Below are 27,588 nucleotides of genomic sequence, written 5' to 3' on the forward strand. Positions count from 1 at the left end.
CCTGGTGGAATTCCCTTCCCAGTAATGTCAGGACTCTGCTGGACCTTAAAGAGGTCTGCATGGCTTGCAAGTAGGGTTGCCAACCTTCAGGTACTTCAGGTACAATGTGATTGTAAAATATACCACAGACTACGAACTGAATTTAGCTGAGCTCTGCCAGCATAAGCTACAATTTGTATTTGTCTTGGAACTTTGTTCTAATGTTATATTTGTTGTGTTAGAAGTGGTTCTGTTTCTAATGTTCTAATACATTATTCTCACTGCAAGTTTTGCATTGTGATTTTCCTGAATTGGATATTTTTGTTTAAGTGCTATATTTTGAATTCCACAACCTTCAGGTACTATCTGGAGATCTGGTAGGTTTTATGTTGGAGGATATCATATGGTTGTAGCACAGGATGCTCCAGCTCCTGTTATGCTTTTGAAAATTTTAGTTTGATTCTGGAGTGGAGAAAGATTAGGGAAAGTGCTGGTAGTGCCAATAAGCTGCACTATCTAGATGATTTTCTTGTTTGTCAGAGAAGCAGCAACTCACAAATATAGAGAATAGCTAGGTGAGTTCCATGTACTGGCAGCTGAGTTGGGGGTTCCATTAGTCTTTGAAAAAATAAAAGGTCCAGTGTCGTCACCGCTCTTTGGGAACTATAAATCAATACTCAGCAAGAGTTTCATCTGTTGCCTGCAGGCAAGCTAAGTGCTATGAAAGAACTGGTTAATGGACTCTGTAAAGCCAAGAAGACCATGTTCAAAAGATTTGAGGTCTTATGGAAGATATGAATATTGCATGTCAGGTTGTAGCCCCCAGAAAAGACTTTTGTGGTAGCTATGTGCTGCTACTAAGGATGCACATCTTTCTCATCATGACTTTGTGGGTCAGTGAAAGCAGACTGAGACACCACATCTGGTTGGAAATCTTGGCTCAATACAGTAGGTCTTATTACAGAAGTAGGAAAGATTGATGGAGGTCAATTCCAGCTGCGGTTAGATTAGGACTGCCAGCTCTGGGTTGGGAAGTACCTGGAGATTTTGGGGGTGGAGCCTGAGGAGGGTGGGATTTGGAAAGGGGAGGGACTCAAATGGTGTATAACGCCATACAGCCCACCTTCCAAAGTAGCCCTTTTCTCCAGGTGAACTGATCTCTGTTGCCTGGAGAGCAGTTGTAATCCCAGGAGATCTCCAGCCCCCCTCCCCCACAGAGGTTGGCAGCTCTAGGTCAGATGTTGAGATGGTTTAGGGGTCTTTTTATAGGGAGAATGGTGCACCCAAACAAGAAAACAAGCAGAATGTGAGATCCTGAAAGATCTGCTATTTCCCACAGTCGCAGCAATGTACATTTGTCCGCGGATGCGTAAATAATGTGAGCCGACACCAGAGCTGGGATAATAAAAGGGCCAACTTTATTTAATCATTCAATAGGGATCTGCAGCGCACAAAACCAAAATATCCCCAATAACTGACTGCAGTGCGGGCCATTGTGGGGATGCTGAAGAGTCAGGCCTCCTCTTGCTTTTGCATCCCCGCTCTAAGGGCGAGACCCACCCTGGCTCTGAGCTCCGAGCCGTCACATGTGGTACGGCTCCCGCTCTTCCTTGCCAAGCCTTTTTAGTGCTCGAGGGAGGTGTGCCGCGTCCAATCCACCCTAGCCGCGAGGTCTATAGGTAAAGGATAGCGGCACCCCTCAAGGAGTTCCTGTCCCAGTTCCCTGCCAGGCACCGAGGCCCCAGTCCTGGTTTGAGGGTTACTCCTTCATCTTCCCAAGTGATGCCTCAGGGTGCTCACCGGAGTTGTAAAATGAACCATGAAGCCACCTTTCTCCCGCACTGCTCCCGCATGCTACCTACCACTTTCAGAGCAGGGTAGGCGAAAAAACCCCTTCGGCTAGTTGCCAATGGTGCCTGGGGGGTAAAAAATTCCTACCCGGCCCCCAGACGGGCGACCAGCTTACGCCTACTCTGAAACACGGAGAGGGAGGGTGGGATGTCTGCTCCGTCCGCTTCCAAAAGAGGGAGGAAATTTCCACCCCGGCGCTCTTAAGCCCTTTCCCCCAGGCCCGCCCTCTTCCCCACGTCAGGCAAAGATGCAAGAGGACTGGCTCTCCTTTCGCGCCCGCAGACAAAATGCGCCCCTCCCCTCAATTCTTTGAATGTGGGGAGGGGGCGGTCTTGTCCGCGGATGCGTAAATAATGTGAGCCGACACCAGAGCTGGGATAATAAAAGGGCCAACTTTATTTAATCATTCAATAGGGATCTGCAGCGCACAAAACCAAAATATCCCCAATAACTGACTGCAGTGCGGGCCATTGTGGGGATGCTGAAGAGTCAGGCCTCCTCTTGCTTTTGCATCCCCGCTCTAAGGGCGAGACCCACCCTGGCTCTGAGCTCCGAGCCGTCACATGTGGTACGGCTCCCGCTCTTCCTTGCCAAGCCTTTTTAGTGCTCGAGGGAGGTGTGCCGCGTCCAATCCACCCTAGCCGCGAGGTCTATAGGTAAAGGATAGCGGCACCCCTCAAGGAGTTCCTGTCCCAGTTCCCTGCCAGGCACCGAGGCCCCAGTCCTGGTTTGAGGGTTACTCCTTCATCTTCCCAAGTGATGCCTCAGGGTGCTCACCGGAGTTGTAAAATGAACCATGAAGCCACCTTTCTCCCGCACTGCTCCCGCCACGGGGGCGGATCAGCCCAATGCTTGGTCCGCCCCCAGCCCCCACTTGCGCTCTAGGCTGCCAGGAGGCCCCGCTGCAGATCCCTCAAGAAGATGTCATAGCCCGCATCTGAAAGATGGACCCCATCAGGTCTGTATAGGTGTGGAAAGCAATGCTTGATTTCCGGATGCGCAATATGCAAGCCATCCCCCGAGACTACTGCACGCCGTATTTCACCATTCACCTTTGCCCGAGCCCTTTCCAGGTGCCCTGGGGCCAATGCGCCCTTCCAGACCCGTCTCTGGAGCATGTCTGACCAAACCAACCGTACGCCGGGCACCAGGGCCCTCAGGTGCTCAAAATCCGCCAGGGCTTGCAAAACAATAGACTTTCCAGGCCGCTTTCCCATGTCATTCTCGCCCAAGTGGATGACGATTACTTGAGGTGGGTGAGACGCCTTCAGGTGATCGTGGAGGGTTGGCAGTAACTGTTCCCACTGCATGCCCCTTCTGCCCAGCCATGCAATCAGCATCGTTTCGCTTAAACCCAGCTGCGTGCCGAAACCCCCTGTGGCTGCCCTGCGGCTAGCCCAAAAGATAATGCTGTGGCCACAGATGAGCACCCGCCTCCTCCTGCGCTGGCAGCCTGTAAAGACAAAATGTCAGTGTGCCGGCAAAGAGGATCCCTGCCCCGGACCCACTCCTTGTAGCTGTGCCACCGCGACCAAAGGCCTGACATAAGACCTGAAGGCTGCTGATCGCCACCTGCCAACTGCCTTAACCATTTCATCCCCATGTCCCAGAGTGGCCGCTGTGGAGGCAGCCCCAATGCGAAATGAGTGAGTACCAAAAAGGTGAGGGGGGGCTCCCAGGCTGGCTAAAACTCTCTTCACCACCGCCCAGAACTGGTACCTAGTAAGTGGCTTGCCATCGGCATGCTGGAAAAAAGGCCCAGATCCCTGTCCCCGTGTTGCAACATAGCTCTGCACGGCTTGCACGGGGCAAATGGCCACTGATGCACAGGGGTACAATTGAAATACCACTCCCTTACCCTTCTGATCAGTCTTAGATGCTCGGAGCGTGACCGCCAAACCCGTGGCCGTTACGGAAACATCCCGCATATGCAGTGCCCTGCCTGATCGATCCCACTTGGACCGCACTAACATTTCACTAATCCGCAGGGCCCCAAAGAAGGCCAGGAGGGCAGTTGCACGATACAGTTTGACCTCGAAAGCTGAGGCGCAGTGCGCTTCTAGGCCCAGCGACAGGCCTGCTAGCAACTCAGGGGACACAGGGGCCCTGGCATCTGGCTTCCTTGGCTTTTCTCTGGCCCACCCCTCTAGCATCCTCCGCACCCTAAAGTCGCCTGTCGTGTCTGCCTTCCCGGCTGCCTTTGCGTAGAATGCCAAAGCTGACAGGCGGCCAGATATAGTGGAAACCGTGTACCCTGTGTCGTGCAGCTGGACGCAGTACTGCATGAGGTGGTCCACCGGTATAGGCCAAGCCAGCTGTAGCTGCTCCTTCCCCCTAAACTCCTCAAAAGCCCGGAAACTCCTGGCATAGCCATTCCGAGTACGCGGAGCCAAAGAGTTGTTTATGGCACGCCAGGCCTCACCCCTCCAAGACTCCACAGTGCCACGGGCATCTCCTCTGGTGATTCCTGGGCTAGAGGGGCCAGGCTCCTGAAGCGCTCTATCTGAAAACGGGATAGTGCATCAGCGCAATTATTTGTTATTCCAGGAACATGGCGAGCTGAAAAGAGGATGTTATATTTGAGGCACTGTAGTACAAAAGCCCGCACCAAAGACATGACTCTAGGGGAGCGGGAGGACAGTGTGTTAACGATGTGGACCACAGCCTGATTGTCACACCAGAAATGCACTGAATGATTGGCTAGAGCCTCCGGCCAGATGTGAACTGCCACAACCATTGGGAAAAATTCTAGGAAAGTGAGGTCCCGTATTATGTCACTGGCCTTCCATTCTGCTGGCCACCGCTCGGCACACCACCTGCCCCGGAAGTAAACGCCAAACCCATGGGCCCCCGCTGCATCAGAGTGCACCTGAAGTTCTGCCTCGAGCAAAAGGTCTTCCCTCCAGAAAGATACCCCATTGTAACTTTCCAGAAAATGGGCCCACATGCAAAGGTCCTGCCGCATGGCAGAAGTGACCCGTATCCTATGGTGGGCGGCCCACACGCCGGCCATGGCCCGGCAGAGGCGACGCAAAAAGGCACGCCCCGGCGTGACTACCCTGCATGCAAAATTCAAATGTCCCACCAAGGATTGGAGCTCATGCAGCGTGACTTTCCTTGCCCGCTTAGCCTTAAGCACGAGGCCCCGTAGCTCAGCAAGCTTTTGGACTGGCAGCCTCGAAAGCTGGCCCACGGTATCCAGTTCGATACCTAGATAGGTCAGTTTGGTGGATGGGCCCTCAGTCTTTTCGTGGGCCAGGGGCACTCCCAGCCCCTGGCACAATGTATGAAATCGCTGCATGAGCTCCAAACACTTCTGCGAATCGGGGGGGCCGGCAAAAAGGAAGTCATCTAGATAATGTGTTACACCTGATAGACCAGAAAGCACCCTAACTGCCCACTCCAGCATGGAGCTGAATTTCTCAAATGCTGCGCATGATATGGAACAGCCCATAGGCAATGCCTTGTCAAAATAGAATTTGCCTTGAAATGAGAAACCTAGGAGATCGAAGTCAAGTGGATGGACGGGGAGGAGGCGGAATGCAGACTTAATGTCGCACTTCCCCAACAGTGCACCCTCTCCAAAATTGCGTATCAAACGCACTGCATTATCAAAGGATGAATATTTGACCGAACAAAGCTCCTGGGGAATGGCATCATTCACCGATCCGCCCTTTGGGAATGATAGATGATGTATCAGCCTAAACTCCCCAGGAGCCTTCTTTGGGACTATACCCAGTGGTGAAATACGCAGGTTTTTTAGGGGCAAGTCACTGAACGGGCCTGCTACTCTGCCTTCCTTGACTTCCTTATCAATTTTCGTTTTAACTATACCCTCCATCCCAGTTAATGACTTCAGGTTCCTGGCCATGCTATGAGCCCTAGGGCCCACCGCTGGGATCCGAAAACCATATGTAAAACCATCCAGCAAATACCGTGCGTCTAAGTCCCTCGGGTAGGCAGCTAAAAGGCGCCGGAGTTCGAGAACTTTAATTGGACTGGGCGCCTTTTGGAGCAGCACCTGTGGCAGTTCCCCCACCTCCTTTCTGACCCCAGCCCCGGTCCCCTCGACCCCACCTATTGGGTCGGCCCTTGGGGCAGGAAGTGACGGGGTGGGGTTCCCTACAGATGGGGCATTCATGTCTGTATCTGCAGGGGCGATGATCACAGCGGCCGGTGGAACTGAAATCCCAGCAGAGCAAGCGGGGTTGAACCGCCTGGCCCCCAGGGGGCCTAGAGCTCGGAGCGCGATCGATGAGGTGTCCGCTGTGGGACCTCTCACCCTGCACAGCCCTTGCAGGCATCATGCACTGCATCCACAATTCACCCTGCGGGACATCCCAAGCAAGTGCCGGATTACGAGCCGCTCGCAGTCTGAAATTCTCATCGTACTGGAGCCAAGCCTGGCCCGTGAACTCGCTATAAGCACGATTAATGATGTCCAGATACTTGACCAAGGCCAAGGCCCTGGATGGCTGTTCACGCACAATCACCCCCTGGTAGATAAGGTAACCTACCAGCCAGTTGGGCCAAGTGCGGTCCACTTTCCTCCTCCGCCACTTATCGTCATCTCTATGCCCTTCCTTGTCTCTCCCTTTTGGCTCCTCATCCCCATTCAGGAGTGAAAACATATCCACATATTCCCCTCTAAGTATTTTGTCTGTGAGGGCCTGGGGAAGGTGGGATCCCAAAGGAAGCCCCATCTCCCCATGTGCCATCAACTGAGGTTGAGGGCCCTGGCCAAGCGTAGCTGCAGCAGTAGGCTGCCCAGCCACTGTAGCGGGCCCTGTGGCTCCCCCGTCACTGGCATTCCCCTGCTCCAGCGTATCCATACGCCCTGCAATGTCATCCATACGTCCTGCAATCACGGACACAATCTGGTAAATGGATTCTAAATCATGAGCCCCCTGTGGTGAGGCCCCACCCCGAGCAGGCGGCCTCCCTTGCCCCACGATTCCTTGCACCCCACTCACTCCTTGAAAAGCACCGCCCCGCTTCCCTTTCCGGGCGGTCGTGCTTCTGGCTTGGATGTGCCGGGCCACGTGGCCAGCAGCCTGCCCCTCCAGCACTTTCAGCGTAGGCTTACGTGCCCTTTTAGACCTTATGGCCTGTGAGGGCTGTGTGCCTTTCCTTGATCCCATGGCTGGTAAGGCCAGAGGTTGAGGGGTCAGAGAAGGAATGCAGGGGCTTCCGATTCAAAAACGTGCGCGAAGCAGGAGCAGATGCTGCAGCCGACAAAAGTTTCTGTTCTAAAACGTGCGTGAGTGAGAAACAAAAGCTAAGCCACCAGCCCCTTAACAATGGGGGCAGTAGGACCCTGTTGCCGGGCAGCCCGTCCGCAACCCGGCTTCCTAAACAGGACAAAGGATATGACCCTTAAAAGCAGAGGAAACAAAAGGAGCGAAGCAGCGTGCGGACAGCGGGAGCTGCTGATACCCTCCGTGCACAAGCAGATGCTTGCCACCCCCTTGGGAGGACTGTACTAACGGATGCCCCCCCCCCGCCTTTCTCCCTCGCTCGGATACTTAGCCACGTGTCCGGGTGTGAGTTCCTCTGTTCCTCCGACTGCCTGTCTGCTCCGTCCGCTTCCAAAAGAGGGAGGAAATTTCCACCCCGGCGCTCTTAAGCCCTTTCCCCCAGGCCCGCCCTCTTCCCCACGTCAGGCAAAGATGCAAGAGGACTGGCTCTCCTTTCGCGCCCGCAGACAAAATGCGCCCCTCCCCTCAATTCTTTGAATGTGGGGAGGGGGCGGTCATTGGTTGAGATGCTGAGTAATTCTGGTATGACATTGCTGCACTAGTGTGTGTGTAAAGTGCCGTCAAGTCGCAGCCGACTTATGGCAAACCCTTTTGGGGTTTTCATGGCAAGAGACTAACAGAGGTGGTTTGCCAGTGCCTTCCTCTGCACACCAACCCTGGTGTTCCTTGGTGGTCTCCCATCCAAATACAAACCAGGGCTGACCCTGCTTAGCTTCTGAGATCTGACAAGATCAGGCTAGCCTGGGCCATCCAGGTCAGGGCGCTGCACTAGTACAGGTGGTGAATATATAGATGTCATGGTTGTAAGAGTTATGAGACTGGTCAAGGTGTTTGTTTCAAACTTTTATAGATTTAAAAAAAAACATTATGTTTGTGGCATATTTAGTGGCGGCCCTACATTTTTGAGACCCTGAAGCTTGACCCTGAAGCTTATGGGGCCCCTTCGTAACCAGCAACAATAGAGCAACATCCAACAAGGTCCAAAGGGTCTTGCTGCCCTTGCAAGGACCTCATGGCCCAAATGGCAGAGAACAGGGTGGTGAGGTGGAGTCCTTGAAAATGGGCCATACAGTGAGCCCCTTCCCACCAGCAACAAGGTCTGGGTAACTGCTCTTATCTTCTTCAGTGGGGTGGTTCTATGGCAGATGTATTGGCTCATTCTCTAACAGAGAGGCAGAAGGTCATCAGAGGGGGCTCGTTAGGATAAAGAGGCGAAAATCTGATTTTAGGTGTTAAAATGCACAAGCAAGCCGTGTACAGCCTGGATTGAGAATTCAGATGTCTTTTTATGGTTCCAGTTGGCTCTAGCCTAAGGTCTGAGCTACAGAACTTTAAAGCCGTGCACCAACGAAGGGTTCAAGGATCCAGCTGCCAAAATGTAAGCTATTAATAGATTCTGGCAAGCTCAGCAAGCCCATACAGCTGGGGGTTTGGGAGCTGCAAGCCCCTGAGAAAATGTTGAAATTTGACCAATTACAGGGACATTTTGAGGCCATATTGAATGAGTATTGGACCATATTCTAAGGTCAACATTAAGTACCTCAACCCATTGGCTTATGATTCTATCACTGAAATAGCCTTATTTTAATAACAAACACTTTTAAAAACTCTATTGATTTTGTTGAAAAATTCACTCATAAAAAAAAAAATGCTCCTTCAGTGCCCCTCCAGGATTAGTGGCCCTGAAGCTTAAGCTTCATTAGATTCACAGTAGATCTGCCACTGGGCATATCAACTGCCAGGACTGGATAATAGCCAATGCCTTGTCTCATGCCCAGGTAGAAAGGTTTAAGGAACTGGCCTCACCTGCAATCAGGGAACCAGGGGTGAAGCCCAGCTTCTGGAATCCTTAGTGTAGGGAGGCATATAGAGCAACTGAAGCATTTCTTAGCACCTGGCACAAAAATGTTCTACATTTGAACTGTTAGGGCTTTTCAGCACTTTATATTCTAAGTAGGGCCTGAAGATATCTGGCCTCTTCTGATTGATAGATGTACTTTTTAGTGAGTTTGAGATATAAGGTGGTGGCTGCTAAAGCCACTGAGACATTTTCCACAAAGGCAAAAGGCTTGGCAAACATGACAGCTGATTTTAGAGTGAGGAGGGTGTTTAGGGGATGATCAAGAGAACTGCCTTTTAATGAGAATAGAAGGGACCTTTATACCTGGAATTATGGGTACCTTTTCAAGCAGCTTTAGGATTCTCTATAATTCAGTCTGAGGCTGTCCTGTTACCTTCTTCAGTGCTTTTAGCATGGAGGTGGCATTTTGAATATTTAAGTTATTAGCCCAGTCCAAGTGAGACAGCATATTCAGAGATTTGCAGTATAATGGTATGCAGACTGGGAACCAGAAGGTTGTAGTAGGGTTAAGATATTCAAAGATAGACCAGAAATGGCAGAGCCTATCTGGTTGGAATATTAGGACATGAAGCACATGAGACAGTAGTTTCATATTTGTTATTTTGACAATAGGAGGTTTGCAACTGACCCAAGCATTGTCTGTAAAACATTTTGGATATCCTATCTTTAAGAATGGGGCAGATTCTACAGTGGCAAGTTAGGGTTTCAGCTCACTTACCAACCAATGTGCAAGGAGAAAGTGGAAAGGGAGTTACATCAAAACACAGAAGTGACGCCACTTCTGGGCAACCTCCAAATCTCTATGGTTTTTCACCTAGGCTGTCTTCCTCTTGTGGCAGATATAGTGTGGATTGCTATAACATAAGTAGGGGCAATTGGCACACACACCGAGGCATCTAATAATGAATGCAGCATGCATTGTTTTTCATTATTGAAAAGACAGTATCCAGATTGATTTTCAAGCAGAAAAGTGTGCTGCAAGCATACTAATCATAAACAGGATGAACCTTCTTTCCCACTGTTCACTGTATGAGCAGAGCTGTCATATCTGAAAACACCGATTTCCTGTGAAGAAGTGCAGTGCAAGAGAACTAGACACGCACACTCAAGTATTTTCCCTGCTGTATGAGGATATATAACTAATATGCTTAGTATCTGCAAGTGCTCATGTCTGTTTAAAAGAGGTAGCAAGTCCATAAGACATCATATCCTACAAAGACATTTATAAGATTACATACCAGTTAAGTACTGTGGGCAATCATTGTAAATAATATAATATACAGTATAAATGAACAAAAACATTATATACATGTTTCACAAGTTTAATTGGCAAAGAAGGTATGTTCCTCATGAAAGAAACTGCTAATTGCTACGTTAATTGAGCCTCTAGGTCCACAGGATCTTCTGCCACAGCTGGAATAATGCTCAACGTTTGACGTCTAAGATTAAGTTATTTCGCCTCCTCCTTGACCACCCAACTTAAAGACGATGCAAGAAAGCCTTGTCAAGAAGGCCTCATAATAACCACCACAATTTTCCTGCAGCAACAAAGCTGGAGGTGTTAAATTGCCTTCCAATACTCCCCGCCAAGAAATCACAGAGAACCCTTGAAATGTACATTTCTTTCTATAGTAATTCTCTTACTCTTAAAATCTATGCCATGAAAAAGGAACGTTAAGCCAGTATAGTTTTACAACCTGCTATCAGTCAGTTTCCTTTACTTTCTAGCTTGCCAAAAAACGTAAAAGGGAGCATAATTCCAGAACACCTTTCCCTTTATCTTTCATTGTGTTTAATCAATTGTATCTTTAATCTCAGGGCAACATCTTTGCAGGAACAGGGACAGTGTGGAATAGCAATATACAATACAATAGAAGTCATCCAACAGGAATAATCTCTGTACACTAGAGATGCTTCCAGGATCACCAAGTCTGGCAGCAAACTGGGAAACTGTGAGTTTTCTCTATGGTTAATAGGTACAAATGGGTGGAGCAGCACAGCAGAATGGAACTCATAAAGTCCATGAGAATATGAGTGCAGACACAGCCTCTGTAGTAGGGTTGCCAACCTTCAGGTACTAGCTGGAGATTTCCTGCTATTACAACTGATCACCAGCTGATAGAGATCAGTTCACCTGGAGAAAATGGCAGCTTTGGCAATTGGGCTCTATGTCATTGAAGTCCCTCCCCTCCTCAAACCCTGCCCTCCTCAGGCTCTGCCCCAAAAACCTCCCATTGGTGGCATTGAGGGACCTGGCAACCCTACTCTCTAGACATCGTATGTTATTTTTTTCCAAGGGGGTCTCACTAGAGCTCTGGTGGTCAGGTTATCTTGGCCTCATTATTCACTACTCATTTTGTAGGCTTAATCAACCTAACAACCCCAAGAATTAAAAAGGAACAGAGGCTTTGTATGCCACAAAAGGGAGATGTGATTGTTCTTACCATTTATATATTGGGATAAGCCCAGCCTTAACTGGCTCCTGTAACTGGAGAAGATATGGCTTGATTGGACCTCAGTGAGAGGTCTGTTTGGCCCGCCTAGTACTCCTCTGATAGCTAAGAAACAGCTTTATAAACACTGGCCAGGTCATTTAGTGGGCATGCCAGAAGAGATGGTCGTGGGGAGAAGATATGCAAAAACGTTTTGCCAACAGAGTCAGACATTTGAAAATTTAAGGGTGGATTACACTACCACAACACACACAACAGAAGCTGGTCTTCCTGAATAAGTATCATTTGCCTTGTAAAAAAGGTATTTATTGTTGTTGTTGTTTTTAAAAAAATTAAATTTCACTCTTATATCACGCCCGCCCCTACAAAAGCCGGGACTTATATGCAAAATAAAATACCTTATAAACCCTGTATACCCTTAGGTCCAACCAAGTCCAACTAAGTGACTTGTATTCTTTACTTTCCTAACCTAGATTCAAGACCAGTAGCACCTTAGAGACCAACAAAATTTTCAGGATATACGCCTTTGAGAGTCAAAGCTCCCTTCGTCAGATACAAGTAGGAATGGTGATCCCTGAGTTCTTACATCCTAGTCTGAAGGTGGGAGGGAAGATACAAGGAAAGGAGTCAGGATTCAGAGGTACAATGCAAAATGTAATCAGCATGATTAGGGCAGGGGAGAAATGCTTAGGGACAGAAAATTAGCATCTTTAGTGAGATAAGAATCCTAAGTCCCAACTGGGATATACAGATGCTAATTTTCTGTCCCTAAACATTTCTCCCCTGCTCTAATCAAGCTGATGGCATTTTGCATTGTATCTCTGCATCCCTATTCCCACCCCTCCCACCTTTAGGCTGGGATGTAAGGATTCAGGGATCTCCATTCCTACTTGTATCTGGCGAAGGGAGCTTTAACTCAAAAGCTCATACCCCAAAAATCTTGTTGTAGGCTCCAAGGTGCTACTGGACTCAGGTGCTACTGTTCTTGTTGTAGGCTCTCAAGTGCTACTGGACTCAGGTGCTACTGTGCTACTGCAGACCAACACAGCTACCCTCTGAAACTCTCCTTTGCAAAGTTATGTTTTCATCCATTAAATAGGGATGGATCAGGGCCAGAGCAAATATTAAATATTTTTATTTTCTGAAAAGGCTTAAAATAATTAAACTCTGGTTCATGATAAATGTGATTTAAACAACTGTCAATCCTTCGTTAATGTTCAGAAGAAGAGGTTCAGAATTACCACCCAAATTATTTTTGAACTCCTTTGCTCCTCCCTTCCTAAAGCAATCTGGAGGATGTACTTTCACAGAGGCTCACCCTTTTCCAACAAATGATTATAAGCTATAGTTGGCACTTCAATGACTAATTAACCTTTTGGAGAAAAGGAAGCCTTTGTTAAAATGTCACAAAGTTCACAATGAATAGAAGAGGCATCTTGAGATATCTTGTGCAATGACTAGGAGCCCTTTAAAAATGTATAATATTCAAATCAAGATGGAAACTTTGGCTAAGATACCAGTTTGTCCCCTTGTCACACTGCTAGACAACCACCATTCTTAAATCTACACAAATACAGTGGGATGGATTCAAAGAACCATGAGACAAAGGAAAGGCTTGTGTAAGAGTTCGCTCAGTGTGCGAATGAGTATGTGTTACAGCAGTTTGCATGCTTCTGGCTTCATGATACATTGCATGGGGAGATCTTGGCAGATGTTCGAACATCTGCTTCATATGCGCAAGTTCCCAAATTCAACCCCTGGCATCTTCATTTTTTAAAAAAGGATCAGGTATGAGTTGGCATGAAAGACTTCTACCTGAGACCCTGTAAAGCCACTGAGTAGATATGCCTGGAAGACCAATAGTATGTTTCATTATAATGCAGCTTCATGCGTTCTTAAGCTCTTGCACGTGTGGAATGTATTTGGATTTCAATTTTTCTTTTGGTCTAGCACACAAAGGAGGGAGAGGAAGAAGAAGAGTTGTTTTTTATATGCCGACTTTCTCTACCACTTAAGGAAGAATCAAACCGGCTTACAATCATCTTCCCTTCCCCTCCCCACAACAGACGCCCTGTGAGGTAGGTGGGGCTGAGAGCTCAAAGAGAACTGTGACTAGCCCAAGGTCACCCAGCTGGCTTCATGTGTAGGAGTGGGGAAACCAACCCAGTTCACCAGATTAGAGTCCACCACTCCAAACTACTGCTCTCAACCACTACAGCATGGTGGCTCTCCATATCCTGAAAGTCTTTGACTTTCATATCCTGCAAGTCTTATTGGTCTTTAGGTGCTACTAGACTTGTATCTAACAACCCTAAAGAAGGCAGAAGACCAGTTGCAGAGCCAAGGAGAGAGCCCTTTGGGCCTGCAAGAGCAAGGGAGGAGCAGCCAGGAAGAAGGACAACCAGTACTGGCCTACTGGGGAGCAAAGGACGTCTCTGAGGTAAAGGTCTCCTCCTCAAGAAAGGGCCTTCTCAGGAGTAGGAGCAGGGAAACAGGAAAGAGGAGCTGGGAGTGGCCAGGAGAAGAGGGATAAAAAAGGAGCTATGGTCAGTCAGGTCTAGGACCTTTGCTGGGCTACAGAGTACCAAGCTTCCTGGATATTTGGAAGGTGACATTCCTGGAACTGAGAGAAGTCAGGAGGAACTTTTCCCACTTGACCCAATTGCACCAGTTCACTCTGGCAGTATGGATGCAGAGGCCAGGATAGGAGCTTAAGGAGCTTGCAGAGGGACTCAGGCCAGGAAAGTAGACAATAGCATCTTGGTGTGAGCAAGTAGAGACAATGAGAGGTAATGTGGCCAGGCTACAGAGGGTTGCCAACCTCCAGGTTGTGGCTGGCGATCTCCTGCTATTACATCTGATCTCCAGGTGACAGAGATCAATTCACCTGGAGAAAAATGGCCGCTTTGGAAGGTGGTCTCTATGGCATTATGTTTCACTGAAGTCCCTTCCTCCCCCAACCCCACCCTCCTCAGGCTCCACCCCAAAAATCTCCAGCTATTCTCAAACCAGAGCTGGCAACCCTAAGGCTACAGGATGGCATTTAATTCCTAAGAAGATGGCATCTCCATAGAGAGATGTGGCCCCTAGCCCGGGGGGCATCACAACTCCATTTCAAATTTCTGCAATTCCTAGTCTTATTACATTGCTTGTTAGATGTATCGTCCTGTTGATTGCATTGATTTACACTGTGTAATGCACCTTGAGTCTCAGTGAGAAAGGTGGACTATAAAAAATGTAAATAAATAAGCTGCACCCTTCTGGTCCCGCAAAATTATCTATGGAAGCCTACTGCTTAGGTGTATGACTGCTGTTGTCATAAAAAGTTCTTCTATACTTTCCTGTGCCTGAGAGAAGGCAGCTGCCCCATTTCATGCTCATTTCCCTCAGGATCCACATTTGGGAGAAACTGAGCCTGCTAGGTAGAAATATAGCTCCACTATAAAATGCCAGTGCTCTGTATAAAATTAAATACGTATAAGAATTTAAATAGGCATTCCATTTATTTAAAGATCTACTGAGGGAGTCACTTTAGAAATAAGTAATGAGCGATGGCTCTATCCAAAAACAGATTTCAGAACAAGTAGCACGGTGCCACATAGAAAGCTCTTAAATAGCATTTGTTACTACTACTTTTTAAAGTAGAAGTGAAGCAAAGTTGTTACTCAGCCTTATCCGGTTAAACTCATAATTAGGGTTGTGCATATCGATATACTGAACTGAAAATAAACCCAAAATTAGTTGTTTTGGCAATATTCGGGTTTTGGCTTGACCAAATACCAAAACCTGGGAATCTGCCCAAAGACGAATAGGCGATTCCTGAAAAAGCTGAATAAGTATTTGGCTTTTTCAGGTTCAGCTATTCACCTTTGCTCAGATGCACGGATCTGTGCTTTCACCCATTTTTCTATCTTTTTTTTCTGGTTTTGTTAGGGCCCCTTAGTTGAGGCCCTTTTGAGCTAGGGGTGATGTAATTGGAGCCAACTTGACCACCCAGGCAGTGGGCTGATTTACAATTAAAAGATGGGGCTCACCCAGTCCCGTCCAGAGGGATATACCCTCCAACTAAAAAACAGCCGCTTCTACAGCTAGTTATTGGGCTTCTGAAGAAGACTCCTCACCCGCATGGATGAGCAATCTCCTTAACAAGAGCTGCCTTAGTCATGACTTCGTCTGACTCTGATATCACCCCCCTCTATGAAAACCTGCTCTCAAACTGAAGGCTGCCCCAAGTAGAGGCTTCTTTCCCCACACAGTGACCATCTCTTGAAATCAGATTTTTGATGACTATAATAAGACTGTTCACAGGATGTCATTTGCCACCAATGCATTTAAGCCTTTTCCCTCTGTTTGGAAGCTAATTTGCATGGACATCATGCTATGCACCCCAGACACAAAGGAAGCCCCCAGACTTTGAGGCGCCAGCCTGCCAATCAGCTCTTTCCACCAGTCCTTGGCAACGCTGAACTTCTGAGCCTGAAAACCGATGGACAGCTCAGCTCGCAAATGTCTGGAGGATGGGGGCAACCCCTTTGCAGGCCCATAAAATTGGACTCCCTGTCCCAACGTTCACCAAACTTCAGTGACCATTTAAGAAGAGTCCCTAGCAACCATGCTGCAAATTTGGTGACTCTACCTCCAAAAATGCCCCTTCAGGAGCTTCAAAAATAATCCCCATAGACTATAATAGGCCCAAATATTTTTGGTAAACCTAAAAATAAGCTGAATAAGCATATTCAGCTTATTTCTGGTTTACTGAAAAAAATCAGGTCCAATAAACCTGAACCCAAAATTTACCTTTTTTTTTTTTGCACAACCCTACTCATAATGGCAGGTTGCCAAAGTTGGTATATTATGTTGTATATTATACATACTTTTAAGTATGAAAATCAAGAATATTTATTGTTGTTTTGTCTGCCTTTTGGTTTTTTCTGCCCCTGGCAATTAGCACAAATATGTCAGGGAGATATCAGAGAAAGCATCCTTTTAGTTGGCCATATGCTAGAGAAAGAGGTAGCAAGCATGTCTAACATATAGGGTTGCCAGGTCCCCCCTCTCGATCGGCGGGAGGTTTTAGGGGGTGGGGGTGGGACAATCACGCTTGCAGCTGCGCTCATGCAATTACATCACTTCCGAATTTACCCCCAGAAGCGCCACATTGCCGAGGGTGCTTTAGCACTCAAGCAGCCATGGCAATGTCCCGCTTCCGGAGGTAAACCTGAAAGTGATGTAATTGCATTGCACACAGCTGTGCGCTTGCACAATTGCCACTCCAGAGCAGCCGGGTGGATTGGTGGCCAATTGCCCGCTGAAACCACCTACCTGGCAACCCTACAAACATAGCTTCATTGGCTACATAGAACAATGGAAGGTGGGAACAGACTTGTTTTCCATTCTAGTTACAGCTGAATCATGATATTTAGCTGTATATGCATTTGGACCTTGCCGACTAACAGAAAAGGTTACAAAATTATAAGAATAATTCCACAACAGACCAAATATTAAAGTTCCATATACATACATTGAAGCATAACCTAATTTTTACCTTATTTCCATCAGGGCATATAATATTTCTCATAACAGCAATGAACAACACGGAAAAGCACTACCACATATAAACATTTACATAACTAGATTATAAAATATACTTTCACAACAATCAAACTAAATCACAACCAAAACACAGTGAAAATAAAAGATATAAATATCAATCCCCGCAAAAGTCTTACACTGGCAGTAATAGAGCAATAATTTAAAATCTCAGAAACTGAAAATCCCGAAAGGAAAATGGCCTCATAGGATAACTCACTCTAGTTCCTGAGGTAAGATTCTTCTCCAATAAGGGCTGCTTCTCAGCTGGAAGTTAAATATCATCATTCTTATTGAAACCTGAATCACTGCCCAATCTGGGAACTGATTAACTTTTGCTCAATTCCTTATTCTCTGTGGCCATAAGTAACATCTTTGATGCAAGATTCTAAGCTTCTGGGTATTTTTAACATTGTTCTATATTTTTGCCAGAATTATGAGGTATTTTGCCGGGAGTGATATTTAACAATGCTCACAAAATCCTCCTCTGCTAATTTCTCCCAAGATATTGGGTTTCCATATTACCAGAAGGATTTACTGAAGTGGAACCCATAATGTTGAAATCCAGGATTCTTCCAGACTTGTGTTTCCAGAATGCATGCAATAAAAAGAAGTAAACATAAAAAATTAAGTCCTCCCAAAACTTTTAAGTTTTACTTTTTTACTAATTATATTTAAAATAATTGTTTAAAATAATTATTTTTAACAAACAAAATCAAAAGAAATGTTTCAAAAGTAGGGATAACCAGATTCACTCAGTTCTAGCCTGACTGGGATTTGTTCTATCCAGAGGTTTGTTCTGATGTTCTTCTAATGGGTTTCGGTTGAACTTCTTGGAGCAGAACTCAGGGTGTAAGAAGAGGACATTCTTACTCTTTCCTCAAAGAAACTGGGGTCCAATAAAGAAACCATTCGAGATTAATTTGTGTGTGTGTGTGTGTGTGCTAAGGAAGCTTTTTAAAAGGTTTTTTTTTTTTGACATGCTAAAGGGCAAGGTTCATTCTGAAGGAGTTTTTTAATTTTTGGTTCTGGAGGTGTGCAATTGCATGTCTCTGTAACACACCCCTGCCCAAACAGAATCCCCTCAATAACAGTCTTTTAAGTAGTAAAAAACATTAAAAAAAACTTTTTGGCACACAAAGTACTAGCTTTGTAGGAGTTCTTATTGCCATAGGCTGGGATGGTCAAAAGAAAAGACCCTTGCTAAGGTCTATAGTAAAATAAATAATTCAGACATGAACAAATTGCAAGAAAAAGGGATACACTCAGTGGGCTGTCCATATACCCCACCTGGGACAATTTTTTCTGACATCATTGAGATAAAATATCATATCTTACTGGGGAAAATTATCAAGTTTAATTTGTTTCAGAAATGGACGGGAGCTCACGAACAATAAAACCATTAACCCCTCTGCTACAGGTACAATCAATAAAATCGACTAAAAGGCCTGGCAAACAATACTCCATTACATATCTTCTAAACAGAGACAGGGGTGTATCTGGAAATCCCTGAACCAAAAATTAACCTGAAAATGCCTTTTCAGGGCAGTTTGTGGTTTCCAGAATGACTAATGGCATTAATGAAGTGCAACCTTTAATTTTTTATTGGGGGGGGGGGTCCAGGCCTTGCCTTTTCTCAATAGTGTTCTTTTTCTTCAAATGTACTGATTTCCCAGGCAGCAGGAGACAGCTCCCGGGGAGAGATCAGGTGAGTGCTCCCAGTAGCCAATCACAGGAGTCCAGGCTTGGAGACCAGTGAAGTCCTTGTTCTAATTGGACTTCTAATAAGCAGTGGGTGGGAGTAGGAGGGTAATTGATGAAGTGAAGATATGGTGCACAGCAAGTGGATGGCTGATCGCAAACACAAATACATGCTCTTGCCTCCTCCCACGACAGTGCAAATGGGGGAATGTGTTTGCACATGCTAAGTGAAGGCCAAGGTACACATTATGCTTTACATGAGTTGCTCCTAGGGACTGACAACCATATAGCAGCTGCCAGTCCCCAATGGTAACTCCTGTGTAAAAGCACCATGGAACCTGATCTGGATCAGGTCAACACACAGGGGGAGAAGGAGATCCTGCCTTCCCCCCCCCCCACACACACACACACCACGCTAGACAGCCAGTGTGGTATGGTGGTCAAGAGTGGTGGTTTGGAGCAGTGGACTCTGATCTGGAGAACCGGGTTTGACTCCCCACTCTGCCACATGAGTGGCGGAGGCTAATCTGGTGAACTGGATTTGTTTCCCCACTCCTCCACATGAAGCCAGCTGGGTGACCTTGGGCTAGTCACACTCTCTCAGCTCCACCTACCTCACAGGGTGTTTGTTGTAGGGAGGGGAAGGAAAGGTGATTGTAAGCCTGTTTGATTTTTCCTTAAGTGGTAGAGAAAGTCGGCATATAAAAACCAACTCAGCATCATCATCATCATCACCATCATTTTCTGGAGCCAAAACAGCTTAGGGTGGGATGATGGGAGATGTCCTTCGTCCTGTTGGGCAAGCTGCATGTGTATGGAATGGTTGCACATGCAGCCACCTGACCAAGCAAAGAATGTCTCCCTCCACACCCCGTCTGCCCACCTGGCTGAGTTAGGAATGTTTTGCTTGTGCTGAATGTCATTTGAGTGCAGCCTGGAAGAATCACTCCTCACTCCCACTCTTTCCCCCCTCAGGTGCTGCTGTCATCAAACACATACTCTCACACACAGTGCTTGGGGCCACGGCCACCAGACTATCAGGGCTGCTTTCCTCCGCCTCCACCTCCTGAGCCATGTCAGTTGTCCCAAAGGGAGTGCAGCCCACTCATTATGTGCTCCTAGGAGCCTGCTTGCCAGCCTACCTTTCTTTTTCCCAGTGTCGGGCAGGCTGTGCTGCCTCTGATGTTGCAGGTGGGGCATTAACCACAAGGGAGAACTGCAACATGGCCCTAAGCCACCCATGAGACCAATGCTGGACAATTAAGCCCTGGGCTGGTTAGGTCCTTCCTTTCCTTTTAAAATTTAAGCTAGCATAGGAAGCACAACATGGTATTCCCACCCCCCCAGAAAACAAAGGAGACTAGGATGGTGGGGGCACCTGTTTCAGGGGTCCATAAACCTGGTCCACTTTATCCAATTCTCTTCAAACTTGGGCAATCTTTAGTCTATAGGGAGGACTGCCTAAGATGTTGCTATCATCTTTTAAAAAGATGAATGCTGAATGCTGGATTGATTCCCATATAGGAAAGAATGCTTCTAAAATCTGAGAAGCGGGGGATAGAAAGGAATCCTGGAATGGTAACAAGACACCCAGAAATCTAGGATAACAACAACAACGTTCTCCTGAATCCCAAATCTTAAATTAAAATGGAATTTCTTCCGGTGCCTATCCCTACTCACTTCATCTAGTAGTATGTTCCAAAATGTAGGTACAACCAAGAAGAGGGGTGGGCTAGAGAAGAGGACAAATAGTTATGGGGGAGGGATTGTCCTTCAACTATGTAGGTCCAAGGTTGTGAAAGGATTTGAAAAGCACCTGAAGTTTAGAAACAACAGGTAACAAATGGCGGCGTTTAAGCACAGGTGAGATATGTTATGCTAGCTACCCCTTATAACAAACCGGGCCACAGTATTTTGGACTACTTGAAGTTCGATACAGAGGAAGAACAAGTTAAAGTCTGCCAAATCAAATGGACGGAGAACTTAAATGAAACGATAACGATAGAAGAATGGGAACAGATCTTTCGGAAAAATTCTAAGTTTACTTTGTCAAAGTATTCAGGAAAATTGCCTTAAGATTCTGCACAGATGGTATATAACTCCTAGCGATATTCAGAATATGAACAGCAAATCTTCGAGACTCTGTTGGAAATGTCATAAAATCAGAGGCACTTTTTTCCACTGTTGGTGGACATGTGAAACCATGCAGAAATATTGGAAAAAAATTCATAAGAACCTCCAAGGCATCGTAGGACAGAGCATAAAATATGATCCCAAACTCTTTCTTCTGAATAAATCACCAGATACCATGAATGAGGACCAACAGATCGTATTAAAATATCTTGTAACAGCGGCAAGAGAAGTCCTGGCATCACTTTTGAAAACAAATAAGATCCCAAAACTTCAAACATGGATAGATAAGTCCCTAGAATATATTACTGTGGCACAATTAACAGAATAAATGAAACATAATACACGAGAACAGAATCATGAGAGATGGAAATCCTTTTATGAATATATTAAAAGCACCAGATAAAAGATCTAGTCAAATCAAATTACTATTATGTTAAGAAAATATGGAAGACGGTATTATAAAAAGGGGTAGAGATAGTTAGATGCCAACAAAATGATATGTAAATAATATTATCTTCCCTTTCCCTATTTTTCCCTCTGTATATCTACTTATTAATAAAAAAAAATTCAATTAAAAAAAAGAGAAGAAATCCAAGTTGTCTTAAACGGCATTCTCACATAAAGCACATGAGAGTAATCCAACAGCAAGGTTACAAAAATATGTATCAGTGTGGTGGCCAGCCCAATCCTAAGGGGGGGGGGGCACAGCCACGCCGCCACCACAGAGGCCTCCTGGCCTGAAACAAGGAAAATAAAAAGACTCAAAAATTAGAAAATATAAAATTTGCCCATTGAGTTAAGCGAGGCTATGCCAGCTATTTAGCTGTTGTAGCCCCACTGCAGCATAAAGGGGCGTTCTCAGCGTAAAGGGGGTTAGGAAGCTGCCTAAAGGCAGCTCTGCCTTCAGGAACGCCTCCCAGGACGCCAGATTGAGGAGAAATGCTAGGATGATGCTGGTGGGAAGGATGTGTGTCCCAGGGCCGAGCTGCCATGTCACTCCCCAGAGCCAGCGTAAGTCACTCTTTCCCAGCGTCCATGCCAGTTTGCACAGCACAACTGTTTGCACAGCACAACTGGATCGAAGGAAGCAAATTAGTAGGTTAGGGAATAAGTTCAGTTACATGCAACACAGAAGTTTCTGTTGCTTTTCCTTGGCTGGACACCTTTAAACCATTTAACAGCTTTTGTATTTGCTTTTTCTATTTTGAATAAAGGTTTTAAAACTCTGCCATGGTGCTTAGCATCACCACCACCACTCTGGTTTTGGGGTTCCTTCAGATAAAGGAGAAGCTGCCAAGGAAATTAAGAAAAAGGAGGTAGAATCATAGAATTATAGAGTTGGAAGGGACCACCAGGGTCATCAAATCCAACCCCCTGCACAATGCAGGAAATTCACAACTACCACCCCCCCACACACACCCCTAGTGACCAGAAGATGGCCTAGATGCCCTCCCTCTCATCATCTGCCCAAGGTCACAGAATCAGCATTGCTGACAGATGGCCATCCAACCTCTTCTTAAAAACCTCCATGAAAGGAGAGCTTACCACCTCCTGAGGAAGCCCATTCCACTGAGGAACCACTCCAACTGTTAGAAAATTCTTCCTAATGTCTAGATGGACACTCTTTTGGTTTAATTTCAACTTGTTGGTTCTGGTCCGGCCTTCTTGGGCAACAGAAAACCACTCAGCACCATCCTCTATATGACAGCCCCTCAAATACTTGAACATGGTTATCATATCCCTTCTCAGTCTTCTCCTCTTCAGGCTAAACATATCCAGCTCCTTCAACCTTTCCTCATATGAAAGGATATTTTTGTTTAACTCTATAAATTAGTAATTATGAATGTATTAATTATTATATATGAATACCCTTTTACACTTTTTTGTATTTTTATTCTTTAATGTTTTTCTTTTTTTTCTTTCTTTTTTATTGTATTTGTTTTTATGCTTTGTTCAAAAAATTTAATAAAAAATTATAAAAGAACCTTTCCTCATAGGACTTGGTCTCCAGACCCCTCACCATCTTTGTTGCCCTCCTCTGGACACGTTCCAGCTTGCTACATCTTTCTTAAATTGTGGGGCCCAAAACTGAACACAGTACTCTAGGTGAGGTCTAACCAGAATTGAACACAGTACTCTAGGTGAGGTCTAACCAGGTGCGCTGGTCAACGAGCCCAAATCAGAGTGGTAGCAGAGAAGTCCATCCAGGGGTTAATTAGGAAGGGCGGAAGAGAAGGAGAGGGGTGAAGAGTGCTGCTGACTCTACCAATCTTCAGCAGATTCCTCTCCCCAAGTACCCTGCTTCGACTTCAAGAGATCTTTTGGGGCCTTTGCAAAACTCTGCTCTCTCTGATGAGGAATTTATAATCCACATTAGGAGTCCCATTGTTTAATCCCACCATAATTTTACTAGCCAGAAAGGGTTAGATCTAATAAGGTTGAGGTAGCCTAACAACAAGAATTCTGTCAACATCCATCAACAATGTCAATCCATATAAAATTGACTAGTAGGCTCTTCTAATACCTCAGGGACTGGACTCATGTTAACATAAAATAAACCATGCTGGATCAGGCCAAGGCCCAACAAGTCCAGCAGTCTGTTCACACAGTGGCCAACAGGTGCCTCTAGGAAGCCCACAAACAAGACAACTGCAGCAGCAGCATCCTGCCTGTGTTCCACAGCACCCAATATAATAGGCATACTCCTCTGATACTGTAGAGAATAGGTATGCATCATGACTAATATTCATTTTGACTAGTAGCCATGGATAGCCCTCTCCTCCATGAACATGTCCACTCCCCTCTTAAAGCCTTCCTTGTTTGTTTGTTTGTTTGCTTATTGCATTTCTATCCTGCCCTCATTTCCAGCAAGCTGGGCTCAGAGCTGGTCACAACAAGATCAAAATAATAAAACATATATTAAAACATGCTTTAAAATCATTCTTCATTATACATTAAAACAAGATGGCATTCCTTTTGTTTGCAGCCACTAAACAGGCCTGGTCAACAGTGGACCCCCACAAATCAAGTTGGGGAGGATGGGGAGACCAGCAAACGATGAAAGTGGAAAAGACTTTCTGCTGCCCTCAGGTGTAGGCCTGGTGGGACAGTTCTGTTTTGGTCCCGCAGGGCCCTGGTGCTACTTGGAAGACTGTTCCACCTGGCCCTTGTCGAAGACAACAGCACACTCTGCGGCCTTGGGACCACCAGTAAATTGTTGTTCCTTAAGTGTAAAGCTCTCTGGTGGTATACAGAGGCAGTCCTGTAAGTACGAAGGTCCCAGACTGTGTAAGGCTTTAAAGGTAAAAACCACACCTTTAACCTGATCTGATGCTACAGCTGGAGCCAGTGCAGTTGTTTCAGCACTGGTGTTATGTGCTCTCGCAGTGAGCCCCCCCCCCCGAAAGGAGCCTCGCTGTGGAATTTTGCACCAGCTGGAGCCTCCTGTTCAGTCCCAAGGGCAGCCCCACGTAGAGCGAGTTAAGTAGTCTAGCCTAGAGGTGACCGTTGCATGGATCACTGTGGCTAGATCAGGGCGGGAGAGATAACGCACCAGCTGCTGGGCCCGGCCGAGATGAAAAAAGGCCACCTTGACCACGGCTGTGACCTGGACCTCCATAGATAAGGAGTCATCCAGAATCAAACCCAAGCTCTTGACGGCAGACAAAGGTGTTAAACTCACACCGTTAGTTGGCAGCCATCACCACATCCTGGGGCAGGGAGTTCCGCAATTTAACTATGCGTTGTGTGAAGGAATACTTCCTTTTATCTGTTTTGAATCTCTCACCCTCCAGCTTCAGCAGATGACTTCCCATTCTAGTATTATGAGAGTTATTATGTATTATGTTCAGTGGGTGGCATCCAAGTTGTAGTGAATGACAGATATTTATTAGTGAATAAAATCACAGGATGCCATGGGACTGCCTGCTGATGCCTCCTCAGATGAGAAGGAGATGGAAACTGGCCCCAGCCCTCAGATGCTGCAGGAAGACCTGCCAGACAAGGGAGAGTTTTCATCAGGCACAGAGGGATAGTCTCAGGATGAGGCCAGTACACCACACCCTCCGTCCCACAGCCTGGGACCAGAAGCAGCAGCCCACAGCTGCCAGTCTCACCCCTAGGGTTGCTATAGATCTCTTGGAACGCCAGAAAAGGCAGGCCCAGAGAGAAGTGCAGGACCACCACTGTAATGTGCGGTTGGCAGCTCAGCACCCATCAACCTCTGCCTGCAAGCTTGAGTCACCACCACAGGATCAGGGCTGACAGCCATGTAGGCTGCGCACCCAGTGATGAGTTGCACCTGTCCCTGGATGACTCAGCAGGTTGATGAGTTGCACTTGATCCTGAAAGAAGGGTTTTCCTGATCAAAGTAGCCAGGAAAGGGTGAACCAGTGTGGAAGCAACCCTTGTGTACTTGCCTTTGGGTTCCTGGCTTGGTCAAGATCTCAGTATGTTTGACCTTCTGGACTGTGACCTGGCTTGTGATCTTTGGATTTGCCTTACTGGTTTTGACACTTGGACTTCTGAACACATGTGATTTGACCCCTGGACAGTGTTTTGACTATGTTTGTTGTCTCTTGACTCAGGTGCCTGCCTGAACATGGACTCAGGAACCTCACAGGTAGGGCCTGAATCATCATCAATGACAAGGTCAAATCTAGGTGTTATCGGGTTACAACAGAGGGTTTTCCCACGGTGTTGAAACTGCTCTGAACACATGAACACATGAAGCTGCCTTATACTGAATCAGACTCTTGGACTATCAAAGTCAGTATTGTCTACTCAGACCGGAAGCTCTCCAGGGTCTCAGGTAGAGGTCTTTCACATCACCTACTTGGCCAGTCCCTTTAACTGGAGATGCCGGGGATTGAACCTGGGGCCTTCTGCATGCCAAGCAGATGCTCTACAAACTGAGCCACAGTAGTGTGTGTGTGTGTGTAGGACTATTCCTGATACCAGCCTCCTATACCCCTAGATTAGTAGTATAACCCTCAGTCTGCTCAAAGGGCCACAAGAAAAGGCTGCAGGTACCATTTTCTTCCCCAAGAGCCCAATCATCTGAAGGCGCACAAACCAGTCTAATCACTAGGAGCTATATCAAAATTGATTCTCAGCACTAAAAAGCATTATGTGTTTAAGGTTTAAAATGCATACGGAAAACAAAACAAATGAATTGCTGTGCTAAGCTACTCCATCAAACAAAGCATCACTTTTCCATCACAGAGCCACCAGATGCCTGAGGGAAATTCACAAGCAGAAGAGGATGATGCTAAAATGTTGCTTGTCCTCAATGCATATGAGTTTCAGGCATTCATCTTTTAGTGTGGAGATTTCACTTCTCGCTGTCATTTTTCATATCCACAAATAGATGTACTTTCCAGGTTCTTATCTAATACTTTCAGAGAATTATTGATGATGGTAAGCATCATAATGATTGTGGCAACAGATGCCTTACGAAGCTGACCTATACCATCTACCATCCAGTACTGTCCACTCCATCAAAGCAGCAGTTTTCTCTAGAGTCCCAGATGTTCCCAGCCCTGCTCCATGATGGCTTTTTAACTGTAATTTCCAGAGGTGAAGTGGGAAACACTATACTCGCAAAAGTACGTGTGTTCTGCTGCCTCAAGTGCTCTGGCCCCATTATGGAAGGTTACTGATATAAAGACACACTTCAATTTATTTTTGTAAAACTAATAAAGCAAGTTTAGCATAGCAGCTAAGAACTAAGGAATGAATTGGAAAGTCCTCAGTTCAAATCTCACCTCGGCTATTAACTGCATAAGCGATCATAGGCAAGCCACCTCTCTCAGCCTCAACTCCCCACTTCTAATATGGGAATAGTGAAACTCCCCTACTTTATAAAGTATTGTAAGGATAGGGTTGCCAACAAACCAGGAGAAAAATGTCCTGTCTCTGTAATTGAGGCTTAATAGCAGGTGATCTTATTTGCCACCATTCCATGAAAAGCTTCAGCTTTCTATTTCCACATATTAAGCCTCTATTAAATTAAGGTCTCGGCCTGGGCACCATTGGCATGTTGATGTCCCTTCCAGAAGTGACGTCATCATGTTGCTAATGATGGTAAAGGCTATTTTTACCATAGAGCTTTGCCCAAATACCACAGCGTCTCCCACATCGTCAGCAATGTGATGACGTTCCTCCCCAAAGTGACAAGTGACGTCAATGAGCTGACAGCAACCAGGCCAAGGCCTCAATTTACGGCTGGTAAGATCCCCCACCGGCTGGCTGAACAGCGCTGGGGGGAGGGGGCCCAAAGTGGGAGATCTCCTGGGCATCGTGGGGGCCTGGAATCCCTAGCTATTCCGAGTACTATGTAAGCAACACCATTAGTGCATTAAGAGAGCAAAATAAAGAGGGAAGCCACTATAGCAACTTTATAGATGACTACGGTAAGTCTTGGAGAAACAAATCTAGGTCTGATATTTCAATAGCATTTTTTCCCAAACAAAATGACAAACTTCACTACTACCACAGGAGACACAAGTGCAGTAGTCCAATATGTGATATTAATGGCAGTTATTTAATGCTCAGAAGGGCAGCCAGTTTAACTTGGTTTGCATGCAGGGTTGCCAACCTCCAGGTACTAGCTGGAGATATCCTGCTATTACAACTGATCTCCAGCCAATAGAGATCGGTTCACCTGGAGAAAATGGCCTCTTTGGCAATTGGACTATATGGCATTGAAGTCTCTCCCCTCCCCAAACCCCGCCCTCTGCAGTCTCCGCCCCAAAAACCTCTC

The 27,588-nt window shown here is 46.3% G+C and overlaps 1 protein-coding gene across 2 annotated transcripts in view; it reads right to left on the reverse strand.

The window, feature by feature from the left end:
- The window catches only part of KCNN2 (potassium calcium-activated channel subfamily N member 2), a 102,856-nt gene that overhangs the window by 20,259 nt on the left and 55,009 nt on the right, over positions 1-27,588 (reverse strand). The window lies entirely within an intron of this gene.

The sequence above is a fragment of the Euleptes europaea genome, chromosome 4, assembly GCF_029931775.1.
Source record: "Euleptes europaea isolate rEulEur1 chromosome 4, rEulEur1.hap1, whole genome shotgun sequence".
Taxonomy (NCBI): Eukaryota; Metazoa; Chordata; class Lepidosauria; order Squamata; family Sphaerodactylidae; genus Euleptes; species Euleptes europaea.